This window comes from Poromitra crassiceps (genome assembly GCF_964638095.1).
Source record: "Poromitra crassiceps genome assembly, chromosome: 9".
In the NCBI taxonomy this organism is placed as follows: Eukaryota; Metazoa; Chordata; class Actinopteri; order Beryciformes; family Melamphaidae; genus Poromitra; species Poromitra crassiceps.
In genome coordinates this window covers 39,741,522-39,759,021 of record NC_139630.1, presented here as the reverse complement: position 1 = coordinate 39,759,021, position 17,500 = coordinate 39,741,522, and the positions used below count along the sequence as shown (strand labels likewise).

The window sequence follows — 17,500 nt, the reverse complement described above, 5'->3', positions numbered from 1 at the left end:
CTTGTTTGCCTCTAATTATACTTTATACAAATCTAAATTCCTATGATGAAACGTGTTTAGTCAAAAGAGATCATTTTCATAACTGATATGCTTGTATGTTTTATGACATATGGATGCTTTTAAAAGGGGACTAAACATTTTCCTTTTTAACAAAGCCTTTTTAACAATGCTTTTTTTCTTTAGGTTTGAGGTCTTTAGGCCTCTCAGGCCACCTCTCTAGGCATTTTATTACGTGAATTTTAATGCTTTTTATGCTCCAGCTTTGGTTGATCTTTTATGCTCCTGTTTGTTTGTACTTCTGTAGCACTTTGAGATTTTATTGCAAATGAAAAGTGCAATACAAATAAAATGTATTATTATTATTTTATTATTATGACATAACATAAAGATACACATCTTAGATTTCATAACCAGGCCTGTTGTGTTCATTTATAATAAGCATGTAAGTCACCAACTACTAATTAGCTCTATTCAGATCAGTTGTTTAACCAGCAATAATAATGTAATATTGTAATATTTCAGTCTCTTTGGCCAAACTGCTAATAGCCAACTGTCTACTTTTTAAACTAATTTGTCTTTAGGAAATGTCTGGTGAAACCGGAGACCCGGGTTCAATTCCCGGCAGCGGTACTTCCGGCTTGGTCAGACGTTCCTACAGACACAATTGGTTGTGTCTGCGGGTGGGAAGCCGGTGGAGTGTGAGTCCTGGTTGCTGCCCCTTGCCAGTGAAACCCCTCGCCATCAGGTGAAAATAAGCGTCTGCCGACTGGCTGCACATGTATCGGAGGAAGCATGTGCTAGTCTACAACTCTCCCCAGATCAGCAGAGGGGGATGGAGCACGACCGGGACAGCAGGGGGGATTGGCCACGTAGAATTGGGGAGAAACCAGGGAGAGAAAGTGCCGTTTCATGCCGTGAACATGTGGTCTAGTCTTTCTGTTCAGCCTCCTGCAGCAGAACAGTAAGGGAGTGAGGAGTGTGCGTGTGCAAACAGCTGTGTGGGACTCAGGCCCATGTATACCTCACCACGTGCAACATGACATGACTGACAAACAACTGACGGACAGCAGTGTACATAAATAATCCACTGCCAAACCCTCTCCCAAATGTCACTAATCTTTTGTCTTTTGTCTCACTGTAAACAATCTTTTGTCTTGTGTCTCACTGTAAATAATATTTTCTCTTGTGTCTCACTGTAAATAATCTTTTGTCTTGTGTCTCACTGTAAATAATCTTTTGTCTTGTGTCTCACTGTAAATAATATTTTCTCTTGTGTTGCACTGTAAATAATCTTTTGTCTTGTGTCTCACTGTAAATCATCTTTTGTCTTGTGTCTCACTGTAAATAATATTTTCTCTTGTGTCGCACTGTAAACAATCTTTTGTCTTGTGTCTCACTGTAAATAATATTTTCTCTTGTGTCTCACTGTAAATAATCTTTTGTCTTGTGTCTCACTGTAAACAATCTTTTGTCTTGTGTCTCACTGTAAACAATCTTTTGTCTTGTGTTGCACTGTAAACAATCTTTTGTCTTGTGTTGCACTGTAAATAATCTTTTGTCTTGTGTCTCACTGTAAATAATCTTTTGTCTTGTGTCTCACTGTAAATAATCTTTTGTCTTGTGTCTCACTGTAAATAATCTTTTCTCTTGTGTTGCACTGTAAATAATATTTTGTCTTGTGTCGCACTGTAAACAATCTTTTGTCTTGTGCCTCACTGTAAATAATCTTTGGTCTTGTGTCTCACTGTAAATAATCTTTTGTCTTGTGTCACACTGTAAATAATCTTTTGTCTTGTGTCTCACTGTAAATAATCTTTTGTCTTGTGTCGCACTGTAAATAATCTTTTGTCTTGTGTCGCACTGTAAATAATCTTTTCTCTTGTGTCGCACTGTAAATAATCTTTTGTCTTGTGTCGCACTGTAAATACGGTAATCTTTTCTCTTGTGTCGCACTGTAAATAGGCAACACATGCGCACATTGGGGAGTCATTAAGGGTGTGTACCAAATACAAGCCCCCTGCTTTGATTTCATGGGATTAAATCCAAGTGGCTAACAGATTGCTATTCTACTAGCCTAATCAACAGATTAAGGGCACAGGGCACTAACCCTACAGTATAAGTGGCCTGATCAACAAGGGGGGGAAATTAAGCTGTGTCACTGCTGTTTCATTCTGCTGTGCCTTACATAATACACAATGGACTTTTGATAATAATAACTGAACTCAACAGCTTCACATGATCTGCATGTAAACAAACAACTTGTAGTTGTAGGCAGGTTATCAATGCTAGAACAAGTGTGTATTTCTTCTTTTCTTCATGAATGACCCGCCACATATCAACTCATGCACACATGCAGTACGCAGCCAGGCACCACCACGCACAGTCACACAAACTTCACACACACACTCACAGCCAGACGGCCGCACGCAGCTGCAGGCGTGTGAAGAGGTCAGCTGACAACAAGTGAAGCAGACAGAGGAGGGATGCATCACCTCCCTGGACGGGATGTGTGAGAGAGCAACAAGACATGTCTGTGTGTTACCGTTAGCTGGAATACCTATAAATAAACTCTCTCTCTCTATATATAATCAACTTTTTGCAGCTATACCTCAGACCTGGAAAAGGAAGCTACTATTAAATAAAAAACAAATGGTATGCTGCCCTGACATAAAGGATACAACATGGATAAATAAGAAAAAAATAAATAAGAAAATGTATCAGTTTCATATGTATCTTAAAAAAATATGTGCAGCACCGGTAGCCATTCAGTCAAAATGGGAGAATATGTTGGACATGTGTATCCCATGGGACAAAGCCTTTTCTTGTATTTACACAACTACTTTTGATGTATCCATTAGAATTTTACAATTAAAATTAATCTATAGGTACTTGCCTACGAAAAAGATGCTTAAAAAATGGAGCATCCAACAGTGTGACTTGTGTAGATTTTGTGAGGAGGAAGAGGAGAGTGATGTACATTTATTTTGGTATTGTCCGGAAGTTGCATTATTTTGGATTAAAATTGAAGAATGGATTTCTGTTTACAGCACACATTTCTATAGCTGTCCTCTAGCTATAATGTTTGGGGATTTAAGGGATGATGAAGAAGGAAAAGATCTAAATAATATTGTAATTATGATGGGGAAAACATATATATTTAAAGCTATGAAAAGATACCAACTAGATATTGAACGTTTCAAAACATTTCTAAAATTTCAGTGGATTCTTGAAAGGGATATTAATAGAAATAAAAAACAGAATTTAATTTATGAACGTGGGTGGGAAACTTTGAGTCGGGGTGAGGGTTGGAGCTAAATGGACATAGGCTGAGGAAATGTTTTTGTATTTTATTTTGTTTTTTTGTTTTTTTGGATTTAAATTTTTGTTTACTGTAATGTATCCTTTTCTGCTGTATGAGCAATGACTATTTTCTTGGTATGTATGTATGTATGTATGTTTTTGTCCTTTGTCTTTTTTCCCTTTCATGTGTCTGAGCTGTTTGTTTTTGTTCATGTGTTGTTTGAAAATGAAAAATGTATAAATAATAAAAAAAAAAAAAAAAAAAAAAAAAAACTCTCTCTCTCTCTCTCTCTCTCTCTCTGCTTTCTCTCTCTGTCCCTCGCTCTCTACAAGCCTTCCCTTCTCCCCTCTCTCTCTCCTCCCACTTTGGGTGGTGAGACAGAGAGATCGATATCCAGACATGGCAGATTTAAACTGGTCTTCAATTGCCAGTCAATAGACATTAACATGAACAACCCGTGGTACATCAAAGAGCCCCAACTGAGCTCAACGTCATTTGACTACAACGGGTATGTTTATGCACACAGCAGTCCGGACTGTGAATCATCAGTTCAGGTTGACAGTGATTCCCCCTCAATAGCTCTGTTTTACGTCGATTTATTTCATAGTTGTGTTGGTTTAGTTAGAGAAGTATGTGACCTAATGAGATTCAGCCCATGGTCAGTGTCAGAACTAGGGGTGCACGATATATCGGCAATCATTATCGGTATTCGGCATCAGCTGATGTTAATATTTTTATTTTTTATATATTGGTAGCAAAATAACAGCAATGTTAATATCGGATATCTGTATCTGCCAAAATTTTCATATTGAGAGGAAACAATGTGGTAAGTTTATAATTTATGGGCTTTTCCAAATGTTTTGGAAATAAAGACAGACATTTTTTTTAATTCAGTGTTTACATGTGTTTTTCCAGTATGTACAAAATGTTATCATAGAAACTTGTTTTTTATACAGATCAGAACATCTGGTCAGACTGCATGAATGCGTTTACAGAGAGCAATGATGTATAAGTGGTGTTATTCTTAATCTCTATTAAGCCTAGGTCACACTATGATTTTACTGCTGATTCTAAGTCTGTGTGGACCATCCCAGTGCACATTATCTTGTAGTGTGAACAGGCTCAAGACTGCCGACTGTTGAATATGGCCCGGCCGGTAAGATTTTCTTGTGTTGTGTAAAGTGATTTTGTCGGGCCAAGTCCAATCAGGCTTGTGTTGTGTAAAGTGATTTTGTCGGACCAAGTCTAATCAGGCTTGTGTTGTGTAAAGTGATTTTGTCGGACCAAGTCTAATCAGGCTTGTGTTGTGTAAAGTGATTTTGTCGGGCCAAGTCCAATCAGGCTTGTGTTGTGTAAAGTGATTTTGTCGGACCAAGTCTAATCAGGCTTGTGTTGTGTAAAGTGATTTTGTCGGGCCAAGTCTAATCAGGCTTGTGTTGTGTAAAGTGATTTTGTCGGGCCAAGTCCAATCAGGCTTGTGTTGTGTAAAGTGATTTTGTCGGGCCAAGTCTAATCAGACTTGTGTTGAGTAAAGTGATTTTGTCGGGCCAAGTCTAATCAGGCTTGTGTTGTGTAAAGTGATTTTGTCTGGCCAAGTCTAATCAGGCTTGTGTTGTGTAAAGTGATTTTGTCTGGCCAAGTCTAATCAGGCTTGTGTTGTTTAAAGTGATTTTGTCTGGCCAAGTCTAATCAGGCTTGTGTTGTTTAAAGTGATTTTGTCGGGCCAAGTCTAATCAGGTTTGTCTTGTGTAAAGTGATTTTGTCGGGCCAAGTCCAATCAGACTTGTGTTGTTTAAAGTGATTTTGTCGGGCCAAGTCTAATCAGGCTTGTGTTGTGTAAAGTGATTTTGTCGGGCCAAGTCCAATCAGACTTGTGTTGTTTAAAGTGATTTTGTCGGGCCAAGTCTAATCAGGCTTGTGTTGTGTAAAGTGATTTTGTCGGGCCAAGTCCAATCAGACTTGTGTTGTGTAAAGTGATTTTGTCAGGCCAAGTCTAATCAGGCTTGTGTTGTTTAAAGTGATTTTGTCGGGCCAAGTCTAATCAGGCTTGTGTTGTGTAAAGTGATTTTGTCGGGCCAAGTCTAATCAGGCTTGTGTTGTAGGGATGTTCATCAATTATCGAAAATCGATAATTGATCGTTAAGGAATTGAATCGATCATGTGGAATTTTTATCGATTATTGTTATTATAAAAAAATAAAAATAAAAATTGCAGACTAGGTTTGGGTGGAATTCGTTCCTCCTCGCCCCACTCCATTGCACAGCCGACTAACGTGAGGTGGAGCTTCATATAGTCTCTAGTTTTCTGGCTGGGCACGGGCCTTTGTGCCAACAAAACCGTTTTAAACATGGGGAATTCACACCGGCATGCGCCAGGGACAGCAGAGTGTTGGAGAGGAGACACATTGAAATAAAGAGTTCATTGAGGAGAACACGTTGTCTTTCGTATTTTCTGCCATAGGCATTCATTTTGTAAAAAAAAAAAAATAATAATAATAATAATATTATTATTATGATCGATAATCGATAATTGATTGTTAATTTTCCCGATTTTCGATTATGGAAATTTTTCAAAATGAACATCCCTATTGTGTTGTTTAAAGTTATTTTGCCGGGCCAAGTCCAATCAGGCTTGTGTTGTGTAAAGTGATTTTGCCGGGCCAAGTCTAATCAGGCTTGTGTTGTGTAAAGTGGTGTAAAGGCTGATTTATGGTAGGGGCACTCGACACTTTTCATAAGTGTCGCCCGACAGAAAAGAAATAGCCGTGCGACCGACGTTTGTAATTTATGCTTTGGCGAAAGGTTTCAGTCGTCTCCATGGCAACGACCCGCCCCCTCCTCCCAGCTACAGCGACTCTCCCCTCGGCTCACAACCCGGTGTCCCCCCCGCCGTTTGTTTTGTTCATTTCCACCTTCCTCTGAGTTCAAATACACTGTAAAAACATCTTGCCCGAGTCCTAAAGGCAAAACAAAACATCGGTCCTCTATCTCCCGGCCTTGGTTTTCACAGACCACGGCTCGCTCCTCTTTTTTAACAATTTTTCTATACAATTGCAATTAAAATGAAAATGATTCATCAATGTTACCCTTGTAATAATGTCACTTCAAAATACACATGTTTTTTTTTATACAGTATGTTCTGGAAAAATATTAAAATGCTTCTGGAGATAGTCATTTTCAGCAAACATGTTCTGATAGAAACTTGTTCTGATAGAACAATTAATTACTTGTATTATCCCTGACAGACTGTCTACACAGATTTGAGATTTGAGCTTCACAAATGGGGTCAAATGTGCAAGGATATGCTATTAGTCCCTGCAACTTTATAATGCCGGGTGGTGAGTTATATGTCAGCATTTCTGAAACTATGTGTCGCAAGTGTGGTGCGTGTGCTGGGTCGGTTCCTCAGCCTAGGATGCTTCAATGACTTGAAAATATACTAAATTTGGATCCCCGAAAACATTTGAAGAACCCCTTCGGCCATACGGGTCCAGTCACTTTAAGAGAATCGGGTCTGTTCAGTATGTTCCGTTCAGTGTCTTCCCATTCCAAGAGCTTGTATCTCTATCTGACAGCGACACTCATGGCCCCTGACACAGAAGGGCAAGGGTCATAACTCTTGACTGATTCAGGGACGCAGCACAACATTCCTCTGCATCAGTCAACCAGCTATAGTACTGTAGGACTTTACGCTTGCACGGGAGAAAATGGCGGCAAATCACTGTGGAATTATGTGTTACTGTGTATTTCCTTCCATTTGTGTTCAGTAGCAGTGTTACTGGCTAATACCAGGCCTTAAAGCAAAAACTCATCCCACTATTTGGACAGGATAATTTGTTGGGGGGGATGAAATACCCTTTGTTACAAGAAATAATCACATATTATACTTGTTTGTTAAATTAAAGTTAATTGCATACCCCTTTCAACTATAAATATTTGGCCAAATGTAAAGGAAAACAGCTATTTACCTGATCCCCTTTGATAACATTTCGACAAATACCTTCGACATACCTGTTGGTTAGACGTCTGGATGTCATCAACATGCCACCCCGCCTGCGCCCGTGAAAGGCCTCGTGGACGATAGGGCTCACTTTACCTCACACAACCCACAGCCCACAACCCAGCGCCCAGCACAGTGTGTAAACAAACACCAGAGGGCATAGTGGGAAGACAGCGTCCCCCTGGCTCTCTTTAACCTCATTCCTCTCCCCCGTCGCCACGGTTGCACCAGCGCAAAAACCCCATGGCAACCTCATTTACATAAATCTACATACCGCCCCATTCCTTTAGAGTCTGTCTGACTGACTGCTGAGTTGGCAAAGGTTGCACTGCTTATGTAAGCAGCCTCTTAACTGGTAGCAGCGAGATGGTAAATACAGAGGACGCATTCCTCCATAAGTATAACCCTCAACCCCTTTATTAGCTGTCTCTGAGAATCCCATCCGTCATGTGGGATCTGATGCAATGTGCCAAATCAGGCTTCGTCCAATCCTGTGAAAATGACCTTTTCTTTCCAGTGACATCATCTAGAGGTTTCATTGGTGTTTACATGAATAATAACGAGATCTGATTATAATGCAAATCAGAGAGAGAGACAGAGAGAGAGAGAGAGAGAGAGAGAGAGTGCAGGCAAGCTTCAACTTGTGGGTCTGCCATCCAATCCAAGTCTGACAAGATCCCTTAATCGGTCTTGCTAGCGTTTTTGACAGACTTGTTCTATCGCTATTCGCTACGGTTGACTACATCTCTAAACACCGGGCCGTAGCATTGCGTGTGACAGACCCGCGGGCATCCCCAAGAACCAATATGTAAATGAGTACCCAAGAAACCGCTGAGCCAGCTGAAAATAAATGCATTTTTACGTGGAATGATTGGTGAAATTAACAGCAGCGAGAGAGGGCAAAGACTGCCAATGAAGTGCCCTGTGGAAAACAAATAGCCCTGTATTTTATTTACCAATGTCATCTGGTGCTTTAACAACTCAACCCGGCACTGATGGAGAACAGAGAGCTCTCTTGGAGCTCACTAACTGCCACAAAGAGAAAAAGATCTTATGTAAGCGCCGCTCAGACGGACACTTATCTCATCCGACCGCAGCAAAAACCGGGATTGATGTCGGACCAGAGTTCCATTGCCCCGAGTCCGGCAACAATGTTCCGAGACGTGGGGAAATTAAACGAATTAAAGACGTCAGTCACGTCGCTGTTCTCTCCAGTCGTCTGGGAAAAAGAGGCCATTAGAGAGGAAACAAGAGAATAAGGGAGAGAGAGAGATGGGGAGGCAGAGAGAGAGACAGATATTCTGCAGACAGGATATAATAACCCAGGGAATTCTATTACAATGGAGTAGGAATGGTTAACGTTGGCTCATCACGTCTCCGTTACAGGATGAAGCCCAGCTAATAGCCAGGACTCATTATCTACTACTGTATGTCACTGCCTTTACCCCCGGAGTAGCCTCTGAGTGGGCCCTTTTGCCTACAGACATGTTTCATCTGGGCTTCAGCTTCATATAAGCACAGTGCTCGCACTTCGTCTCCTCCTGTAAGCACTTGGAGTCGGCCTTGGCGAGCACCGAGCATCGGTGCCGCCGCAGAAAAATGACCGATGTCTCTTAACGGCGAGTTCCAGACATCCTCAGCCCCTGTTGTTGCAAGACTGTCCGAATTCTAAACAGGGACACATACTGTATAGACGGAAACAGGCTATTTTTAACCTCTAGCATAAAAACCTCCTTGTAAAGGTGCGTTCGCACCGACCGATTAAAGTTTTTCGCTGGCATCGAGTTTACATACAAAGTCAATGCAAACGAGCGATTGAGCGTATATTCGCCCCGGACAAAAATCGCTGGGCGTCCGAGCGACAGAGACAGAGCGATAGGGCGAAAATTCGCTCGTCGCCCGAGATGAAATATCCCAACTCGAGCGAAATTTCGCTGGCATCAGTCGCTCGCTGTTCGACGCTGATTGGCTGCCGTGTGAGAGTGAGTCAAGGATCACTACATGGCTTGGAACAAACCGCTGGTTTATTGTGTGGCAACAAACCGCATTGACAGCCGATTGACAGGCTGACAGCTGACATGAAGTGAAGTCTGTACTACCGGTATAGAGCTCGCGTTAGGAGCACGCTGATAGGCTTAGCTTGTAAACAACTACGGTGGCTCGTAGGGGACAAACATCATGACATTGCGTAACTTTATAGCCCGCAGATGTCCGTCAATTCTTGTGCCTGTTGACGAGCGATTTAAACACAGCGACAGAGCGATTACAAGGGTTGAATCGAGCGACAGAGAGAAAAATAAATATCTCGGTGTGAACACAGCTTAAGAGTCGACAGCAGCAAAATCACTTCTTAATCTTCCGCGTGGCAACACAGACACACACACACACACCTCCTTTCGCTGGCCAATGGCAAGACGCCTACAGCTGGAGAAATAGAGAGAGACAGAGAAAAGGAAGAGAGACGGCCCTGTCTGCGAAAGATCAAGTCAAAAGGTGTGAGCGCTCAGACAGGGGGAAGAGAGTCAAGTGAGTGTAAAATGCCACCGGCCATTTTTAGAATAAAAGTTGACTTGCCCTGACAAGCCGACAGTGGGCTACTACAAGCCTGCTTATTGTAGCCGCCGTGCCTACAGGGCGGACAGACCGACAGGCAGCGGCAGCGCGACGCATCATCTCCGTTTGATTGAACCTGCCACGCATTCCCAAAGGTGTCTCGTCTTGTCCAATTGTTTCCACTTCAATTGACTTTGAGCACCGTGGTGGTCGCCGCCTGATGATGAGATGGCAAAATAGCATCTCTCCTCACGTCTCTCTCTCTGTATCCTCCTCCTGACCTCTTTCTTCCTTCCTTCGCTTCCTTTTTCATCTCTCCATCATTCACCTCCCCGTGTCACGCCTGTCTTTTCATTACCTCCCCCGCGCTCATCCTGGCCTGATCAGTGTGTTCGTGTTGACCTCCAAAACAGAGAGAGAGACAGAGAGAGAGAGAGAGAGAGAGAGAGAGACAGAGACAGAGAGAGAGAGAGAGAGACAGAGAGAGAGAGAGAGAGACAGAGACAGAGAGAGAGAGAGAGAGACACAGAGAGAGAGAGAGAGAGAGAGAGAGAGAGAGACATAGCATAACAACACTCGCATCCAGGGAAGATGAGAAATGCATACGGTACCATAGCATTTGAATAATAAATTATGTTTGAATGCGTTTCCACACACACACACACAAAAAGGTCACCTTGCATGGTGCAGGAAATTGCAAGAAAACAGGTTACTGCTGTTCCCCTTTTCTTAAATCTGATTGGCTACTTTGAGATGATGGAGAAGTTTAAATGAAATGAGGTTAGATTTAAGCAATATAGCATGAGAGCAAGTGTGTTGTGGCGAATATATCCCGCTGATAAGCTGTTATCGGCCGAGTGGGATAACAGCTTATCAGCGGGATATATTCCACAACACCACACAGCTCGAGTGCTATATTGCTTTTATAAAACGGTTTCCAAGTATAATAATATAATAATAATAATACTATCCGACTGGCATGGTATTCTGATAGAGTCAGTTGAAACACTACTGTAAGGCGGGACCGCAAGAACGTGCGGGTGATTTGATTGGATCGTTCTGGAGACTGAAGTTGACATTGGCCAATCCTGGCGCTTGCTGAGAAGCTGAGAGCTTTCTGGAAAGCCGACAGGCAGCTCGAGCGCAGCGCTGCATCCTCAGCGCTTGCTGAGAAGCTGAGTGCTTTCTGCAAAGCCCGACACCAACTAACGTTACGGGGTTAAATGCGGGGTTAACAGCCTTTTTTTTGCAAAGAAGACATTAGCCCGCATCTATTCTTGTACAAAACATAATTTTCTGCGAAGTATTAGTAAAGTTATAAGCGAAGATCGATTCAAGGATCTGACAGCTGTCTCCGCCATTTGTTTTTTTTGAGGTAACCAAAGGCTTTTAGTAAGAGAGTTGCCATGGCAACCAATAACCCATGGCCATGGGTTATTGGAGTGGGTTATTGGAATTATACAATGGCTGTGAACCAATCAGATTGCTTGATTTGAGAGAGCCGTTTTATAATAAGGCATGATCACACTCTAATGTAGAGGAGGAGGAGTTCGGGGTGGATGTTTGAAGACACAAGTTTAAAAGGGATGCACAAAGGAGGACGGACTGACAGGACATGCGCGCACGCACGCACACACACACGCACACACACACACACACACACACACACACGCGCGCACGCGCACGCGCACACGCACACGCACACGCACACGCACACGCACACACACACACACGCACACACGCACACAGTCAATACAACAAGCCTAATTTAAACTGAACCTGCTTGTAGCAATGACAAATCACACTACTTAACACTTGATTGTGGCTAATAGATCAAGCACCTCTGTAAAAAGAAATCATTAACCCCACAGTTCCCAACCTTGAGACAATAATGACATTTATGATTGTTGCTTACACACATAAAATAAAAATAAAAACGTTTACAATTTAGGGTTATTAAATATGATCTCATCAGATGACGGTGTGGATTATGGCATTATATCTCCCGGAAGGCTTTAAATGTCATTATACAGTGTACTGTGGTATATCAAAAAAGCCACTGCAGTAGCTAAGCACTCTATCCTTTTAATAGGTAGTAACCTGGCCTTTGACTGGCTAGCCATTATCTTTATTAGTGTGGCTCGTGTAGGGGGACAGGAGACACACACAAAAACACACACACGCACGCACGCACACACACACACACACACACACACACACACACACCTACACACACACACACACACACACACACATACAGATATACACAGGGGAAGAATCATGGGGCAAACTCCATTAGTGAGTGCGACTAAGAGTTTTATAGCTAGATAGTTAACCTGCCCTGAATCAATCTGATGAAGACAGTAGGTCACTCACTCACACACGCACGCACACACACACACACACACACACACACACACACACACACACACACACACACACCTCATAAAACCTAATGGGAACTCGTCAACCGGTCAGTTCATTAGAGAAGGCCTCCTTCACTCCCCATCTTCTGGTCGTCAAGTCACACTCGGGGAGGTTCTCACTTGCTGATGCATGGCTGTCATTTGCACAGCAGGGTGCTTCTAGAGAGGCAGTTTGGCTTTGATAAGTCGTGTGTTGGGGCAGAATCGTAGTCCAGTCCCATCAATCAAACAACCGTAACCCTAAGGTTCTTCAGAGACGGGATAGGGGGGGGGGGGCAAGTTCAACCAACGTTGGAACAACTGAAATTTGTTCCTAAATGAAAAACACGGATGGCTTTTGACTGGAAAATTATAAGTTTGCATGAGGCTGCTGGGTTTGCTATGCTGTCATTGCGTTGAATCCAAACCCGCTGCACTGTGGGGACTGTGGGCTTAAAGAAATATGTTAGGCCAGAGGGTTAATAGACTAAAAAAACAGGGTACATTTTGTTTGATGAGTCTCCACAAAAGCCCTCAAAAGTGGTGAAGGCGCTGAAGTTAAAATGTTGCCCCGTAGAGAAATTTGACGACGGCCATCTTCAGTGATTTGGTCAAACTCTGTCAACCACCATCTTCATGTTGGATGAGGTCATGTTCAACTCACTTCAGCAGACAAACTGAACTGGCTATTAGTTTGAAAAACCCATCTAATATGGGCTCTGAGTCTGGACACAAACGCATAGCTTCAAAAGTATCACACACACAACAAAACCATGAGCAGCAAAACACAGCTGACTAACCATTTCTGATCATCTTTTCTTTTTGGTACATATATGCAACCCTATTATGTGCCAAGTGTGAAAATTAAAAAGGATGCTTCACAACAAAAAATAACACTAATTGACCATAGACAGTTACAAATTACATCACAGTCTACAATTCAAGTCTAGAAAAAACTTGGGTGGTTGTGTACAGTCAAAACCACAGATCAATTGATTTCATCTATCAAGTAATGAGCCTAATTTTGGGTCTATATAAAAAAAAACAATAATTCAGGGCAGGTTAACTATCTAGCTATAAAACTCTTAGTCGCACTCACTAATGGAGTTTTGCCCCTGATTCTTCCCTGTGTGTGTGTGTGTGTGTGTGTGTGTGTGTGTGTGTGTGTGTGTGTGTGTGTGTGTGTGTGTGCGTCTAAGTGTGCGCGTACGCCTCATCATTTTAACATGATATAACATGAGCCACTACAGACCCATATTCCAAAGGTCATGTCCGTTTACCTTGTTGTCATCTACTGATGATGTGTGAGATACAGTATAACAATGTAAATGAGTCAAAAGAATGACTGATGTAGGCTCAATAAACAGTCAAGTAAACGCATAGCCTTGCTTAATCTCATCTTTGCATCCGTTTCCGAGCGAAGCTCTTTCGGTGTCTGCCAAAAAGTAGTCAAGCACACACCTCCATTAGACCTTTGCTACCACAAGGCATCGCGGATGAGTCAGCAGCAACAAAAAAAACAGGGCTAACATTAACTCACTGTCGGGTCAGACACGACGTGGCCTCGATTGTCTGTGGCTGGGCCACAGCTGTCCCCTGGAGTCGCCGTGTCAGCCTGCATTAGCGGTGACGGACAGAGATCAGAATGGGCCGGTGGTGGTGACCAGGTGGTCACTCGGTCTCAACCGATCGTACTTGCAGGAAAGGGGGAAGGTCAATAGTGAATCACCATCAGAAAGAGGGAGAAGAAGAAAGAAGGGAGGAAGGAGCGGAGCGATGGAGGGAGGCAGGAGCAAGGTCCTATTTAGTCACACCAAAGTGCACCAGTAGTACATTCAATTTGTTAATTTGCGGTGAACTCTGCACCTGTTACACGCAACAAATTCCTATGCATTTACAGTTTAATTCATATTCTGACTGTGGTTTTGAGGGGAGAGATGGAAGGGGGGGAAGAGAGAGGTGAACTAGCTACTCTATGGTTGTTGTTTTAATGGAGGGTCCTCCATCCAGCCTCGAGCCTGGATTAGCAACAGGAACATTATGCTAGCCCTTTGTCCAGGTTTTCATCTCTCTGACTCCATTCCTCTCTCTCTCTCTCTCTCTCTCTCTCTCTCTCTCTCTCTCTCTCTCTCTCTCTCTCTCTCTCTCTTCTCTCTCTCTCTCTCTCTCTCTCTCTCTCTCTCTCTCTCTCTCTCTCTCTCTCTCTCTCTCTCTCTCTCTCTCTCTCTCTCTCCAGAATAACATCTTATTAGAACTCAAACGCTGCAGGCTGAAGCCAGCATTTTTATTATTTAGCATTGCTTGCTTGTTAGTTTTAATATACTCTATATAACACTATATCTAATTTTGAAATGATAATATGCATCATTGAACCTTCCTGTACACACCTGTAACAGCGCTCCTTTTCCTGTGCGACCTGTGGAATGTGAATTCTAATTTGACCCCCATCTCACTGCTTTCTTTCCGCACGTGGACTCCCATGAGACAGTTCAGCAACAGGGCATGTTCGCACACACAGGGCATGTTCGCACACTCCACACTTTTGACTTACGTAACCGGCTCCACGTTCTTATTACGACACATGGCATTATGCTGTGTTTACCGCACCTTTCATCCAAGTTCCTGTCAGCGCGTTCTGCTTATTGCCAATCCCCAGACATTTAAATAGGCGAGGCACGGCCCCACCCAAGCACTACTGACAGCGAAGGCCTTGACATAATCACCATTTGACATGTGATATCTCAAATGACCGAAATCCATACTCATAACAAAACTGTAAATCAGTCAACTTTAGACTTGAGTTTACTCACTCAAACTTTAGAATACTTGACGACGGCCATCTTCAGTGATTTGGTCAAACTCTGTCAACCACCATCTTCATGTTGGATGAGGTCATGTTCAACTCACTTCAGCAGACAAACTGAACTGGCTATTAGTTTGAAAAACCCATCTAATATGGGCTCTGAGTCTGGACACAAACGTATAGCTTCAAAAGTATCACACACACAAAACCATGAGCAGCAAAACACAGCTGACTAACCATTTCTGATCATCTTTTCTTTTTGGTACATTATATGCAACCCTATTATGTGCCAAGTGTGAAAATTAAAAGGATGCTTCACAACAAAAAATAACACTAATTGACCATAGACAGTTACAAATTACATCACAGGCTACAATTCAAGTCTAGAAAAAACTTGGGTGGTTGTGTACAGTCAAAACCACAGATCAATTGATTTCATCTATCAAGTAATGAGCCTAATTTTGGGTCTATATAAAAAAAACAATAATGTGTGTGTGTGTGTGTGTGTGTGTGTGTGTGTGTGTGTGTGTGTGTGTGCGTCTAAGTGTGCGCGTACGCCTCATCATTTTAACACTCCACACTTTTGACTTACGTAACCGGCTCCACGTTTCTTATTACGACACATGGCATTATGCTGTGTTTACCGCACCTTTCATCCAAGTTCTGTCAGCGCGTTCTGCTTATTGCCAATCCCCAGACATTTAAATAGGCGAGGCACGGCCCCACCCAAGCACTACTGACAGCGAAGGCCTTGACATAATCACCATTTGACATGTGATATCTCAAATGACCGAAATCCATAACTCATAACAAAACTGTAAATCAGTCAACTTTAGACTTGAGTTTACTCACTCAAACTTTAGAATACTGAGAATGATATCAGAACCAGAATCAGAATCCATTTTATTGCCACTGTAAGTAATCAGATTACATACGAGGAATTTGACTTAGTGCAAGTATGCAGTGTAACGGCCCCATCAATAGTCAGAAGGCCAAAAAAAAAGATAGAAAGATGAAATCACAAAAAAGTGCAGTGCAATATATATGAGAGATGAATAGGAACAGGGTCTGATATGAGGTAGGCATTAGAAAAGCTGGGAACACAATATCTTTATTTCACATGTTTTATGATGAAACATGCTGATGGTAACATACCGATCCATCCTCTGCTAAAGCCATACAGCTATAGCCTACATGGATCTGCTAAAGGCCTTCTGCAGAGGCTTATCGGGTTCAATTGCTATCGACTGAATGTGGAGCTGCAATGTATGTGTGCGTCTGCACATACTGTTCTGTATAGATGTTGATGTATACAGAGGCGGGTAAACTATCCAAGGTGAGTAGATTATCCACCTTGTTTCACCTCACTGATTGATACAGTTGATCTGAAAATAGAGGAGTAAACTTTTGCCTCATTTCAAAGAGGTGGGGAAACTGTGTTTACCCTCCACTATGCCCCTGGATGTATATTTACATTGTGGGACTCTCTCCTGCAATATAGGATATAGGGCATCTGGAGATGTTGAAGAAAGGAAATGTATACATGACTACATACATGACATTTTTGCTACCGACATTGATTTCCGTACTAATGTAATACTATACAATACTTTTTCAATATTTCCCAAGGGACAACAGATGAAATTAGCCTAAAAATAATAATATTTAAATTAGGTTTTAAATGTTCATTAATATGCACTGTATAAATAAAGCATAAAATAATTTGAAAGCATCAAAAGCCACCTCTTTGTCTCTACAACTAAATGATGTCTTGGACTATTTTCAATAATGTAGACTACATAGACAATCCCCCATATTGTATCATTCATTCATTAAATTACATGGTCCCTTTATTTCTCTCTCCTTCCTGCAGCCTCACCCCTAACTGTTACGTCATTAATATACACGCCCCCTCATTCCTTGTCCAATCACTGTCCCCCACGGTTTCCCTCTCTCTGGCCTATACCCAATCAGCTCATTTCCCTCGTCTTTTCTGTTGGCCAATCATCTGAATGAGTTGTATAAAGATGCCCATGTATCTCACTGTGTTGTAACTCACCTATGTGCTGTCACCTCTCAGTTGCTGAACCTCATCGAAGCAGTGTTTCGGCCCACCTCCTCCCCTGATCACCACCATTGTCATGGCTCCTGATTAATTCCCTATGGGGAATTCTCTATCCTATAAATCGCTGACGTCTTCCGCTCATCTCAGGAAGATCCGTCATCATATCATGGAGCCATTCGCCAAATCTAATTACTATCATTAAAAGTTTATCTGTACCTTCTACCTGTCTCTAGTCTCTCATTATTGAAATACACGTGAAAGTAGTTCCTTTAAAAACGTTGACGTAAATGTTAAAAAGTCTGTTTGTAAAATTATTTAATTTCAGCCTCATGTAGTAAGGAGATGAAATATAGAAGGATATACGTCTCATCATG

At 42.2% G+C, this 17,500-nt stretch overlaps 1 protein-coding gene across 1 annotated transcript in view; it reads right to left on the bottom strand.

Moving 5' to 3' along the window:
* Positions 1-17,500, bottom strand: part of ccdc85cb (coiled-coil domain containing 85C, b) — a 64,528-nt gene that overhangs the window by 24,667 nt on the left and 22,361 nt on the right. The gene's annotated exons all lie outside the window — the stretch shown is intronic.